This window comes from Elgaria multicarinata, chromosome 4 (assembly GCF_023053635.1).
Source record: "Elgaria multicarinata webbii isolate HBS135686 ecotype San Diego chromosome 4, rElgMul1.1.pri, whole genome shotgun sequence".
NCBI lineage: Eukaryota > Metazoa > Chordata > Lepidosauria > Squamata > Anguidae > Elgaria > Elgaria multicarinata.
In genome coordinates, this window is record NC_086174.1 from 9,600,939 (window position 1) to 9,615,699 (window position 14,761).

Genomic DNA, 14,761 nt, shown 5'->3' on the forward strand with positions numbered 1-14,761 from the left:
AAACAAAACAGAACCCCAAAACAATCTTTAGAGGAGGGCAACCAGGATGATCAGGGGTCTGGAAACAAAGCCCTATGAAGAGAGACTGAAGCAACTGGGCACGTTTAGCCTGGAGAAGAGAAGATTGAGGGGAGACATGATAGCACTATTCAAATACTTAAAAGGTTGTCACACAGAGGAGGGCCAGGATCTCTTCTCCATCCTCCCAGAGTGCAGGACACGGAATAACGGGCTCAAGTTAAAGGAAGCCAGATTCCAGCTGGACATCAGGAAAAACTTCCTGACTGTTAGAGCAGTGCGACAATGGAACCAGTTACCTAGGGAGGTTGTGGGCTCTCCCACACTAGAGGCATTCAAGAGGCAGCTGGATAACCCTCTGTCAGGGATGCTTTAGGGTGGATTCCTGCATTGAGCAGGGGGTTGGACTTGATGGCCTTGTAGGCCCCTTCCAACTCTGCTATTCTATGATTCTATGAAAAGCTGCATATCGAAATGCTTGACACTGCTCTTCATCAGTTATATATTTTAGCTGACCTTTCCCTGGAAATAAAAAGTGGGTTATTCAATTCAATTGAATCCATCCATTCATTCTTGTGCATTTAGTAGCATTGATTCTGTCATAATTTCTCTATTCTTCCAGAGTACACTGGAAAGAAAGTTTGTTAACTTTTTCCATTATCATTGCACTCTTCTACTGGCTTCTGTAGTTGAGCCCTTAGTGATTTTCCTCTCCTGCATAGAGAAATGGAGCACAAGAACAAACTGCTGTTAACGCAGTTGCACATAGTGCTTTGCTAGATGAGGGTTTAGCCTGGGATCCAGATGATGCACAGGGGATTCTGGGGTCAGCCCAGGGTCAACCCTCCCTTTGCCCAGGAAAACCAGCACGGTTGTGGCCTGGTACTTCCCGTGGTCTCGCCCAAGACTGCAGGCATGTAGCCTGTTCCGCCGTTTTTCTTGGCTACTGCATTTACTCGTGAGTAGCCAGAAAAAGCAGCAGATGGCACGTAGCACTCCACAGGAACACTGCAGCCATCAGGGCGGGGTGGGGAGATGGGGGTGAAACGGGGCCAGGGGGATGGGGGAATCGGACATCATGGGTGGGCAGGCAGGGTTATCACAGCCAGGGGGGAATTGGGGGCAGGGGGAGCGGGGAACCCTTTTTTAAAAAAAAAAACCCCTACCTTTAACATTGGTGCGCTCCTGCACACATGTTCCCTTTAAGATTCCAAATAAAACGGCTCACACAACGGAGCTTTCCTTTACCCCATCGCATTGTGTGGATAGGAGCAACAGCCCGCTCTACTTCTAGCGCGGGCTGGCCCCTCCACACGGCAGGATTTTAAGGTAGGTCTAGCAAGGCCCTTAGTGGTGTGCTGTAAAATTGTCCCATGAAAATTTCAACCATTCTCATTTAATTTAATAGAAAAGAAATTGCTTTCAAAAAGAAATTCAAAGGAGACCAAATTCTCATGGGATTAGTTCAGGGTTCTTGTGCTTACCTTACTTATGAGATGGCTGGGGAGTGTGTGTTAGTGTCCTGTCTTTCATTGTACAGCCATCTCTCTGTTGACCTGCAGCTTCCTTGGGTTCCCCAACTTCTCCCATGGAAAGACATCATGAGTTTATCCGTCCCGTAGGGCCTTTTCAGTAGGGCTGTGCGTAGCCCTCTGGACTTCCCTTGGAGGCCATTTCGGAGTCTCCAAAATGGCCTCAATTTGACTCAGGGTGTTTTGGGGCTGGGGCACCTTACTTCGGAACTGAATCTGAAGAGAGAATCCCCCCCCATTGAACCATGTCAGCCCTAGAGGGCTTCTGTGCCTTCTGAACAGTCACATGGCAGGCACTCATGAAAGCCAGGCACAAAGCCTCCCAGGAATCCATTGGACTCTTCACTTGCACTCCCTCCCCCTGCTCTACCCTGAACCCAGAGCCACCACCTGCAGGACTTATCTTTGCCATTTGTCACCTCCATTAAAGCCGCAATTCAAAAGTAAGATGGGGGTTCTATGGTTTTCATAGTTCCGCAGCTGCAAAGTACAGAAATGGTCCTTTAAGGCCACTATAGTTTGTGACCATAGATCTATGAAAACTATAGAGCCCCAATCTTACTTCTAAATCTTGAGACTAATGAAGGAGGAAGGGACAAATAGCAAAGGTAAGTCCCGTGGGATGCAGCTCTGGATTCGTGGGGGGGAGCGGGAAGTCCAATGGATTACCAGTCAGTCTCGTGCCTGGCTTTCCTGGTAGCCTGCCACACAAGGGCTGACCTTTATGACTGCCATTTATGCAAGTTAACAAATATTTAATTTCTGGAGCCTCCATTGTGCATCCACAAGGGTGTCTGGGCTCATATCTTTACAAGGTACTCACTGAGCTGCAAAGACACTTGCATGGCACCATGAGCTGGGGTGGACGTGGCTGCAGCTTAGTGAGCGTCCGATGGATCCGGATGTGGATGAATCGATCCATCCCTAGTCAAGACTTTAATTTTCTGAAGGAAGCAGTCTTTTCTCTAGTAGCTTCCTTGATACTGCTCGTTTTGACCAAACTGGATTTATTAAGGACAGACAACGTCACATACAAAACCCAAAAGCGTTATGAATAATGCCTAGATTTGCTGGATGCCAGCAATGCTTCTGTTTTCCGAACCTGCCATAGTCTTTAACAAGATTATTTGCTCCTTGAAATGGAAAGGAGTTTGTATAGTTTGTAGCGTTTTTTGTTTGTTTGCTTGTTTGCTTGTTTGTTTGTTTTGTACCTTCCCTTATGTGTCTGGTTTTTTTTGTGGAAAATGAAAAAAAGTATTAATTGGGGGGGGGGAAGAAAGAAATGGAAATGTTTGACTCTGAGACACAATTTATTAATTGCACCACTATTACTTGTCATGACAAATCTTGATAAAATAGTTAAGAGCAGAGACACCACACTGACAACAAAGGTCCACATAGTTAAAGCAATGGTATTCCCCGTAGTAACCTATGGCTGCGAGAGATGGACCATAAGGAAAGCTGAGCGAAGGAAGATAGATGCTTTTGAACTGTGGTGTTGGAGGAAAATTCTGAGAGGGCCTCAGACTGCAAGAAGATCAAACCAGCCCATACTCCAGGAAATAAAGCCAGACCGCTCACTTGAGGGAATGGTATTAAAGGCAAAACTGAAGTACTTTGGCCACATAATGAGAAGACAGGATACCCTGCAGAAGAGGCTGATGCTAGGGAAAGTGGAAGGCAAAAGGAAGAGGGGCCGACCAAGGGCAAGATGGAGGGATGATATTCTGGAGGTGACAGACTTGACCTTGGGGGAGCTAGGGGTGGTGATGGCTGACAGAAATCTCTGGCGTGGGCTGGTCCATGAAGTCACGAAGAGTCGGAAGTGACTGAACGAATAAACAACAACACTATATTATTATTATTATTAATAATAATAATAATAATAATAATAATAATAATAATAATAATAATAATAATTATAATAATTTATATAGCACCATCAATGTACCTAGTGTTGTACATAGTAATGTACAGCACCATGTGGTGCTGTGGTTAGTGGTATTAAGTATTACATACTTAATACCACTAATCACAGTATCCATAAATCAACATTCCACTGGCATGTTGACTTTTAAACAAGGTGCAACACAGTTTTGTCCCCTCTCACCATTTTTCTTTGACCTGGTAATTGAGCCATTAGCAATTCCTGTCCAATCTTCAACTTCTATCCATGGTATTTTTCAGCTAAAATGATTCAAATTAAAATGGCACTGCAGGACCAGAAGGAGATATTTTAAAAGTTGCTTCGAAGGCTGCATGTGACACGTAGGCTACTAGATGGTGATTCTCCTTTCGGGAGTTATAAATCTGTAGCTCTTTCTCTTATGTCTGGATGCTTTAATTTTGAAAGCTGGCTTACCTGGAGAAGCCAAGAGCATTAATGAAAGAACAACAAAGGCAAGGCCAGAAGTCTGCATGGTTGAAGACGGATAAAGACCTCTCATGTCAGACAGCAAGAGAGGGAGACTTTTCTTCAAAGTGATACCAATTTCTTGAGTCATCCAAAAAGTTGAATTCCCATCTATTTATATGTAGTTTTGATATACTTGCTCATGTGTATAAAAGTTCCTGATGCAATGTGTGTTATGGCAGAAAATCTTGGTTCATCATGCTTCAACAAGACATGGTGTACCAGGAAGGAGATGTAAGGTATGATACACAACACCAAAGATATTCAGAGTTCATAGTATTTGAAGCATATTTTTTATTGATTGAAGATATTTATTAAACTGTTCGTATTTTGCTTCCAAATTTCGGCTGTTGCTGCAGTTCATGCCTGAAACAAATGAACTGAACTGAAAAGAACATCTACAACTAATAAAGTGACTTGAACTGAAGTCTACATAAAAGTGAGTTCAATGGGATCTTCACCAAATTGCTTTGGACTGTTTTCTCCTGAGTGTGTGTGTGTGAGAGAGAGAGAGAGAGGGAGAGAGGGAGAGGGAGAGAGAGGGGAACGGAGGGGGAGAGAGAGAGAGAGAGAGAGAGAGAGAGAGAGAGAGAGAGAGAGAGAGAGAGAGAGGGCTTTGCTAGGCCTACCGGGTGTTCCGTCGTTGAGGAGCGGTGAAAGCGGATTTTGCTGTTCAGCCGTGACGCCTCATCATCCACACTGTCCTTCGATTTGTGGAAGAAGTTTGCGCCGGTTGTGCTGATGCCGGCACGAGCACGGTTGCGCAGCCACACCGTTCTGATTTCAGCGGCTTTTTTTCGCTCGCCACACAGTTTGCGCAAGTCCGGAGGACCGCAAACAGCGCCAATCGCTTGCTCAGCCATCAGCGCTGCCGCCGCAGTAATGGCAGCAGCGGCGGCAGCGGCGGCAGCGGCGGCGGCGGCAGTGGCACTGGCAGTGCCAGTGCCAGCTGAAGTGGGGAGGGGACGGAGGGGAGCCAGTTGCCATTGGTGGATGGCTCACAGGGGGCGCGGCCAGCGAGCGCTGGTGCTGAGGGTCAACATCGATGCGGTCACTTCCTAATGGGGGTCGTGGCGGGTGTCATATGACCCGAGGTCAGTCGTCTGCATGGGCACTCTGTGCCTACATCTCCCATCATGCCTCTGAAGTGTCAGCGGCGATGACCGCCTCTGTGCCTTCTCCCCCATCCCACGGAGCCAACCCGCATCTGGCCGTAGGCATGGCAGCAGCCCAGAAACAGCTGTGCCCTCTTCCAGCCACGTACCCACACCAACAGGCACACAGCCCTTCATGCCTGGACCGTCCCCCTCAGTCCCCGCTAGCCTTTACATCTTCGGCGCACTGTACAGCGCCGCCATTATGCGGCCGCGGTGGCTGCCCACCACAAGGACTCACCAACTTCCCATGACTGTGGGATGCCCGCCTTTCCGAAAAGTGACCCACGCAAAGGTTGAAATAGGAAAACCAGGTGCACATCCCCCACCCATCCCCAACACACCCCCAGCAGCACACCAGCCACTTTTCCGGTCCTCCGTTCCTGCGCAAACTGTCACTGGGGGAATAAAAAAAAAAGCCGCTCCGCTGCGCTGCCCCAGCTGGCGGACTGGGCGCAAATGGCGGAGGCAGCTTGACCGAAGCCGCTGGCCACTCCCCTTAGCATGCCTTTTCCTGCCCAGTGCGGACCGCAGTGACCTCACATCCTCCCACACGTACTCTGAATTAGCGCGGGCTGGCAGGAAAAGACGCACTAGAACTCACTTTTTTAAAGTCGGGAGAAAGAGGCTTCACCGCAGGATAACGACGGATCGTGGTGAACGTCATCTGGAAGCCTCGACACGACTGCGGAAGGTAACGCGCGCTACAGCCTCGTCTAGTAATGCCCAGAGTGAGAGAGAGAGAGAGAGAGAGAGAGACTTTAGTAAAGAGACACAATGTTTTAAATCCTCACAAACCTCTAGGTTGGTGAAATTTCTAGATTCAGTTGGCCTGCATCCTTGGCTAATGGACGTGGATGGTTTCTGCTAGGCATTGGTGGATCTGCCTAGTCCTGTTCCACAGAGCTCTTCTTTTGTTTATTTTATTTATTTATTTAAAGCATTTTTATAGCGCCGCCTCACCATTTCTGGCATCGAGGTGCTTTACAGTAACATATAAAACAATTCCATTAAAACCCTCAACACACCATTTGGTGCCAGTTCCCCATAGAAGGTTTTTTTAAAAAATGGGAAACAACTGTATGATTTTTTCTTAGTGTGTTTTAAAGATCTGCATATTTTTGCAGGCATTTTTCAAAGGAAACAGAATGACCCATGGATTGTTCTGTGGAATGTATTCCAAGACCTGAAAAGTACAAATTTCTGAACAGGAAATACATCTGGATCTACAGCCATTTCTGAATGGTGTGGATTGGAGAAACCTCCAAAAATGGTCTAACAGAGTTGATTTCTCACGTGTCCCCATTTCCTGACAGCCCTTGAGGAGGCACCTATTCAAACAGCCAGTACCTCTTGTTACAAAATAGCTGTCTTCTGAGTGAACGGTACTGACTCCACTTTGAGATACAACCACTAAGCCAGGTGTCTTCGGCCTTACCTAGACCTACCTTTTGTTCCAAGGCAGAGGAGGGAAGATCTCGCATTGGGATTAACACGAGATCTCACCTCTGTTTACACGTAAGGGGCGACGACCTCAGGAAGAGAGGTGTTGCGCCCACCATTTTTTAAATTTTAAAGGGAGAGGAGCACATGAACGCTAAACGTAGGTGCTTTTTTTAGAAAATAATTTCATTTCTTGCTCCCCCACCCTAACCCCGATGGGCGCAGTTCCCAGATCTGTGCAAGTAATCATGCAGAGTCAGGTCAACCCTTGGAAACGGGCCACACATTCCGTGGTCTCTGGCTCAGCCTGACACCATGGAAAAACCAGTCCCAAAGTGGAGGGCTCTATCCCGGGGCAAGGGAGGGATGATCCCTCCCTGATCCCGAGATCCCCTGTTATTATTATTATTATTTATTTATTTATTTATTTATTTATATAGCACCATCAATATACATGGTGCTGTACAGATTACACAGTAAATAGCAAGACCCTGCCGCATAGGCTTACAATCTAATAAAGTTGTAGTAACAATAAGGAGGGAAAGAGAATGCAAACAGGCACAGGGAAGTGTAAACAGGCACTGGGTAGGGTGAGGCTAACAGTATAGAGTCAGAACAAACTCAACATTTAAAAGCTATAGGGAAAAGAAAAGTTTTTAGCTGAGTTTTAAAAGCTGTGATTGAGTTGGTAGTTCTCAAGTGTTCTGGAAGAGCGTTCCAGGCGTAAGGGGCAGCAGAAGAAAAAGGACGAAGCCGAGTAAGGGAAGTGGAGGTCCTTGGGCAGGCAAGAAGCATGGCATCAGAGGAGCGGAGAGCACGAGCGGGGCAATAGTGTGAGATGAGAGAGGAGAGATAGACAGGAGCTAGACCGTGAAAAGCTGCACAGGGATGAACCCAGGGTTCGCACTGGGAAATATCCTGGTCTAGCTAAGGCCTTCATCTCCAGCTTCAGCAAGCATGAGAGAAAGGTACAGGAATGGAGTTGAGAGTAATCATGTAAGACTCGATCAAGCAATTCAATTCCTAACGGACTTCCTGAAATGCATTTTGTGTGGGGATAAAAATTGAGCAAAACATGAATGATCTGGATAGCAAGTGTGATATCTGGGAAAGGATCTGGGGCTTATCTGTACACTGTATATATTCCCTCATGGCTGGGCGGTGGCACTCTTTTGCTTAAATGGCACACCTGCTAATTTGTAGCCATGTCATACCATTCCCTGAGAAGCTGGACATATTCAAAGTCTTCTTTCACCGTGACTTTTCACTGTGCTCCAATGTCACCACGGTTGTCTGTTCATGTGTCAGTCGTGGCTTCCATTTGGATTTATAGAGTGGGAGTTGATAGGGGGCACTTCAATATTGCAGAATTGCAAAAGCTCGGAAATCTAGATTGAGGAATGGTATGAAAGGAGAACGTGTCTGAGATAACTTGGATGCATTTGTTACTTTTCGAGGACATTACACATTCAACTGGGAAAGTTCACCATATAATAACCCAGACACATTTTTCAGTAACATGTAGTGTGTTTATTCAGGCAATAAGTTTGTTTTAAGGCTGCTCAGTCACTGAAGAAGGATCTCCATCTCATGGTAACATTTTCTTCAGGTGAAATAAGAATGGATCAGTCTAGATGCTGAGATGATCATTGTCGCTGAACCGGAGGAAGGGTCTCTCCAATTCCCATACTTTACTTGCCAGGATTTCTGTCAAAATGTAATACATTTGGTTTTGTAACCCTGACTTTTTAGGTATCAGTACAGAAGACATAACTCCTAATTTGGGGTTAGGGTGAGAATAAACTGGTATTAAAAAGAAATGCTGGGTGTAAAATGAAAAATAAATAAATAAGACACCTCAGTCCAGGCACACCGATAGGCATTTAAGGATTAAATTTTCCCTCAAAGATCACCTTTAGCATGGCAATTAAGCCGAGGGACCAGAGGAACCTTCTCCATGGGTCCAAGCCTAGAAATGCCCAGAAAGTGAGGTGGCTGGTTGTTGCTTTGTGAAGCTAATGTTCCATGAATGTGAGTGAATGAGAGATGCACAGCACCCTGAGATCCTAATAACAGAGGGTGGGATACAAATGAAATAAATAAATAAATAAATAAATAAATAAATAAATAAATAAATAAATAATCCTGTGGAAATCTCTCTTGAATATTTGGAAGGAAATAAGCTCAAGCAGTTGGTGTTGTGGTTAGGTTTTTAACCACAGAAGGAAAAGGACTCTAAAGAGTTAAAAAGATGTCCTTGGCCAGATTGTCTCTGCCAGGAGAAGTCCAGTATGAAGCAGATTCTTCCCTGGCCTACGTGCGGTACGAGATGTACAAGATGAAGAGACTATTGGTTAATTGGGCCAAGGAGAAAAGTGTATTTAAGAAGTCCATGTTGTATGGCTACTTACTGCTGCAACTTACTGCTGGAACTTACTGCTGGAACTTACTGCTGACATTATCTTACTGCTGATGTTATACTGCTACGTTGTTGCTGTACTGTGAAAGGACTGTATATATGACCATTTATTCTGTAAGTAATTTATTTAGTGTCAGTAAAGCTTCTTACTGACCAAAGACCGTGAGTGCTTCTTTTTGTTCCTAAATTCAAGCTGAAACCATTTCCAGACTCTACGCTGCTGCTATTTCGCACTCTGCTATATTTTTGGGTAAGCAATTACCCCGATAGGTTATGCGCCCAGAGAAAGTCTGGAAGGCATAATTTTTGGTTGCTGGAAAGCTTGAGAGCAAAGGAACGCTGGAGGGAAAGACGGAGTCGAGCTCAGGCAGTTCATCGAGCTCAGACGGGTCTGTATCCAGTGTGAGTCGCGCTCCAGCCCAGCCGGTGAGGATGGCCCAGGTTCAGATGGCATCCAGTATTCCGGTGGAACGGCTGAATGAGAGAAATTACTTAACGTGGTCATTCAAGATGGAAATGTTTTTGAAGCGGGACAGATGTTGGAACGTCGTGAGTGTCCCGAGGCCGGTTGGTCAGACTGCTCAAGAAGCACAAGTGTGGGAAGAGCAGAATGAAAGGGCCAAAGCAAACATTGTCTTGAGTATGGAGGACTCGCAAATTGTCCATATCAACAGAGATGAGACGGCAAGAGACAGCTGGAATGCGCTGAGACAGATTTATGTGCGTGCGTCGGCAAGCACACGGCTGAGCCTCACCAGAGAGCTGTATCGGTTAAAGTTGGAGGAGGCTGGAAGTTTGACAAATCATCTCCAACAGGTGAGATCTCTATTTGTCCAGTTGCAGGAGGTCGGAATCGTTTTTACGGAAGAGCATAAGTGCTACCTGATTTTGGGGTCGTTGCCTCAAAGCTGGGACATTCTGACAACCAGTCTGGAAAGTATGAAGACTGATGAACTCACTCTTCATTATTTGACGGGTCGTTTGCTCCAAGAAGAGAAACGGCGTCTTTCCAGGAAGGAGGAAAACCGCCAGGAAAGGGTTAAGCAGTCAGCCCTTGGCAGCGGAGAAAGAATGCAGAGAGATAAGTGTTTCCAAGGCAACAGTGTGGAGAGAACCGCAGTTGCAGTAAGAAAGTGTTATTTTTGCAAACAGCCGGGTCATACCAAACGCTTCTGTAAAAAGAGGAAGAAGGGAGTTACACAGGCTGGAGAGGAGAAGGAATGCTCGAATGCATTTGTTTCAGCCACAGTGAGGTGTAACGAGGCCCAAGAGGTTTGGCTGATTGATTCTGCGTCGTCCAGAACAATTTCTAATAATCCAGAGGCGTTTCGGAAGTTGGAACCAAGCAAGGTGAAGTCAATCACGCTTGCAGATGGACGAACGTCGAGGGTGGAAGGAATTGGCTGTTGCTACGTTCCATGTCTGCAAAAGGAGTGTGAACAGGTTCTGTATGTTCCAGATTTAGATTTTTGTCTCCTTTCTGTTAGTACTCTAACGTCTGAAGGATACGTTGTTACGTTTCAGAAGGATGAGTGCCAAGTGATTAAGGATGGACAAAATGTGGCACTGGGACATGTTAAAAATGGACTGTTTTACATGGGTGCAGGTAAAGAAAGGGTGGCACAAACTGGTAACGTGCCAGACCATAAAAATTGTGTTCATGAGTTGCACAGGCGTTTAGGTCATGCAAGTTTTAAAGTGTTAAGTCACATGCCTCAAGTGTGTACAGGGTTAAGCTTGCGAAACTGTAAAAATTTCTTGGATTGTTCAATCTGTCATCAGACCAAATCCCGGGTGCAGAACATCTGCAGGAAAAGTGACAGGGTGTCACAAAAGCCTTTTGAACTGGTGTTTATTGACTTGGTAGGGCCATTCACGCCTACACAAGGGGGATCCAGTTACGTGCTTGTAATTCTGGATGATTACACACGCTTTAGTTGGTGTTATTTACTAAAGCGAAAATCAGAAGCTTTTGAAACTTTTAGGGATTGGAAAACTTGGGCGGAAAAGTTCTTTAACAAGCCCATTATTTCTGTGCAGTCGGACCGTGGGGGTGAGTTTGTTTCTGGAAGGTTCTGTGAGTGGTTTAGGAAAACAGGAATCACACACAGGTTAATAGATCCCCAAACTCCTTTTCAAAATGGGTCAATTGAGAGAAGAATTGGAGTACTTCAAATGAAGAAAGATTCTCTAATGGCTGATGCAAACGCTGAGCAAGATTTGTGGGGAGAAGCATTTTTAACCGCAAACTATTTGTGTAATAGAACCTGGAGCAGGGTTACAGGCAGTTCGCCTTACTGTTTACTTTTTGGTTCAAAGCCAGATTTGTCTCACTTGAGAACATGGGGGTCTTGGGCATACGTGCATATCCCAAAGTCCAAAAGATCTAAAGGTGAAACCAAGTCTGTGAAATTACGTTTTGTGGGTTATTCTGGCATGCAATCCAAATCTTGGCGTTTTTCCCTAAGTCATGGGAAGGTGGTTGTTTCTAGGTCTGCTACTTTTCAGGAGGCAGGTTGGGACAGGATTCAAGGTTCCCAAGTTCTGTTAGAAACTGTGAACAACCAGGAGAAAACAGTAACTCAGGGGTTAACTTCTCAAAGCCCTCACATCTCTGAGAAGAGTGTTTCCACTCCCAAAAGTGGAAGGGAGGAGGGAAATGAAAGGGAGGAAGAAATTTCCAGTGTACCTCGTCGTTCACAAAGAAAAAACAAAGGAATTCCACCTTTAAAGTATTCAGATGAATTCAGTGTATGTTGTGTGAAGTCTGAACCTGAATGTTACAGTGATGTGTTGAAATTGTCTGAACAAGAAAAAGAAAAGTGTTTTCAGGCAGCGAAAACTGAAAGGGGGTGTTTTCAAACACACGTGTCTGTATGCAAAGGGGCAAGCAAAAGAGTACATGATTGTGGAGCTAGTGGTTCGTCTACTGGTGGCAGGGAGTTCCCAAGACCACATTCAAGAAAACTCAGCCCAAAGCTGCAGGAAGGGTTGAAACTGAAGTCTCTGGAGAAATTTAGGTGTTACCTTGGTGTAGAGGTAGAAAAGTTTCCAAAGGAAATTACCTAAAAAGCCAGAAGCAGAAAGTTTTAAAATTGCTGAAAGTTTGCAAGTTGGAAGATTGCAAAGTAGTTCAACGCCCCAAAGCACAAAGTTTTTCAACAGTGCTTGGAAGAAGAAGAAAAGAAAAACTTACATATAAATAAGTCTCTGGGAAATGTAACACACAGAGAAATGTACACAATGTTGGGATTGTTGTAAACATGTAAAGTTGATTTCTTACAGGTGAAATGTAATGAAATGTAAATTGTATTTTTTCTGTAGTTAAAAATGAAAGGGTGTTGTGGTTAGGTTTTTAACCACAGAAGGAAAAGGACTCTAAAGAGTTAAAAAGATGTCCTTGGCCAGATTGTCTCTGCCAGGAGAAGTCCAGTATGAAGCAGATTCTTCCCTGGCCTACGTGCGGTACGAGATGTACAAGATGAAGAGACTATTGGTTAATTGGGCCAAGGAGAAAAGTGTATTTAAGAAGTCCATGTTGTATGGCTACTTACTGCTGCAACTTACTGCTGGAACTTACTGCTGGAACTTACTGCTGACATTATCTTACTGCTGATGTTATACTGCTACGTTGTTGCTGTACTGTGAAAGGACTGTATATATGACCATTTATTCTGTAAGTAATTTATTTAGTGTCAGTAAAGCTTCTTACTGACCAAAGACCGTGAGTGCTTCTTTTTGTTCCTAAATTCAAGCTGAAACCATTTCCAGACTCTACGCTGCTGCTATTTCGCACTCTGCTATATTTTTGGGTAAGCAATTACCCCGATATGGCCAAACAACCAGGGAGAGAGAGAGATGTTTGATGAAGATGCATCGTGGGGCAAAGGTTCAATCTATGAGAATGTTATGGGGCGAGGGCTCTTGCCTTTGAAGGGTGTCCCTTTTCTCGACACATGCTCTGCTTGTATATTTGTAAAAACAACAACCAAACACAAGATTGGAAAGAAAGGAAAGGAACCACTCGTGCAAGCACTGAATCATCATTATTATTATAATTATTATTGTTATTATTATTTATATAGCACCATTGATGTACATGGTGCTGTACAGAGTAAAACAATAAATAGCAAGACCCTGCTGCATAGGCTTACGTTCTAATAAAATCTCGTGCAACCTCTCGTGCAAGCACTGAGTCATTACTGACTCTTGGAGGGATGCCAGCTTTTGCTGACGTTTTCTTGGCAGGCCTTATAGCGGGGTGGTTTGCCGTTGCCTTCCCCAGCCATTATTACCTTTCCCCCAGTTAACTGGGTACTCATTTTACCAACCTCGGGAGGATGGAAGGCTGAGTCGACCCAAGCCAGCTGCCTGAAACCAGCTTCTGCTGGGATCAAACTAAGGTTGTGGGGAGAGTTTCAGCTGCAGAAACTACTGTTTTACCGCTCTGCGCAACATGAGGCTAAACACAAGATTAAGTAGGGGAAAAGAAAATAATCTAAAAAATTCCATGTCTCCAGTGCTTCCATCTGTTTGGGATAGTGCAAAAGATGAGCTGGCATTTTATATTTGCCTGTCCCCTGCTTAAAGTGAGCTCAATAAAGTAATCAATTAAATGTCTTTGAAATAACTTGCATATGCGTAACGTATAGCCTGACAAAACCACACTTCCTGCATATTTCTCGTTCGTATTGCTCTTGAAGAGAGAGGCTTGAGTTTGCTGAAGATGCATCATGGGGCATATAGGTTTGATCTATGAGGATTTTGTGGGGTGACTGTTTCCTTGTAAGAGTGTCCCTATAGCTCTGCTTATGCTCTGTTTGTATATTTATAAGAAAAGAAAGGAAAAGATAAAAGGGGGGGGAGTAAAATATGTTTTCTTTCTTTTTTTTCTTTCTTTATTCAAAAGCCATGTCTCCAGTGCTTGCAACTGCTTGGGGTAGAGGGGAATATGAGCTGGTGTTTAATTTTGATTGCTACCTGATGACAGAAATCTCAGTGGAGAAATCCATTCATACACCTCCTGTGTACTTATGCCTTGTTTGCTCATATTGCAGCACATCCCATTACTTTCAATGGGCCTGTTCAGACGACACTTCAGGCTCTGTGATTAGTGAAACTATGCTTCTCTGGGGTTAGCACTAGCCAGAAGCAGCGCTGCAGCACACGACACTTTATGCCACGGTTAGAGCAGATGGACTGACTGTGGTTAGCGAGTGAACAGGGTTTAGCAAAACGCATCGCACAAGACACCTTCAACCCTGCTGCTTAACCAGTAGCCTTAACCAGCAGGGTTTAGGGTGTCTTCTGGACAAGCCCTATGTGAGGCATTAGAAGGGGAATACTTCTTCTAAGGTGTTGCCTGCCACTCTTAAGTTTTGTTTGTTCTTGTATTGAAAATATGGCATTTTATATGTAAGCCTATGCGGCAGGGTCTTGCTATTTACTGTTTTACTCTGTACAGCACCATGTACACTGATGGTGCTATATAAATAAATAATAATAATAATAAAAATGAATCAATATGATTAATCATGGTATTCCTTTGACGAAATGATATGTGATGTTTTCTTTTTCCTCATTTGTATTAAAAGGAAATTAAAAACGGAGTCAGAGGGAAGGAGACGTGACTCCTTGAACACTCTAGATGACATGTGGGATATAAATACTAAGAAATTAGCAACCCAGTAAAAAATTAATTACTTTACATTAGATAGATAGATAGAGAGATAGAGATAGAGATATATCATTCCCATCCCTGGTCCAGGAGTCATGTCAGGGA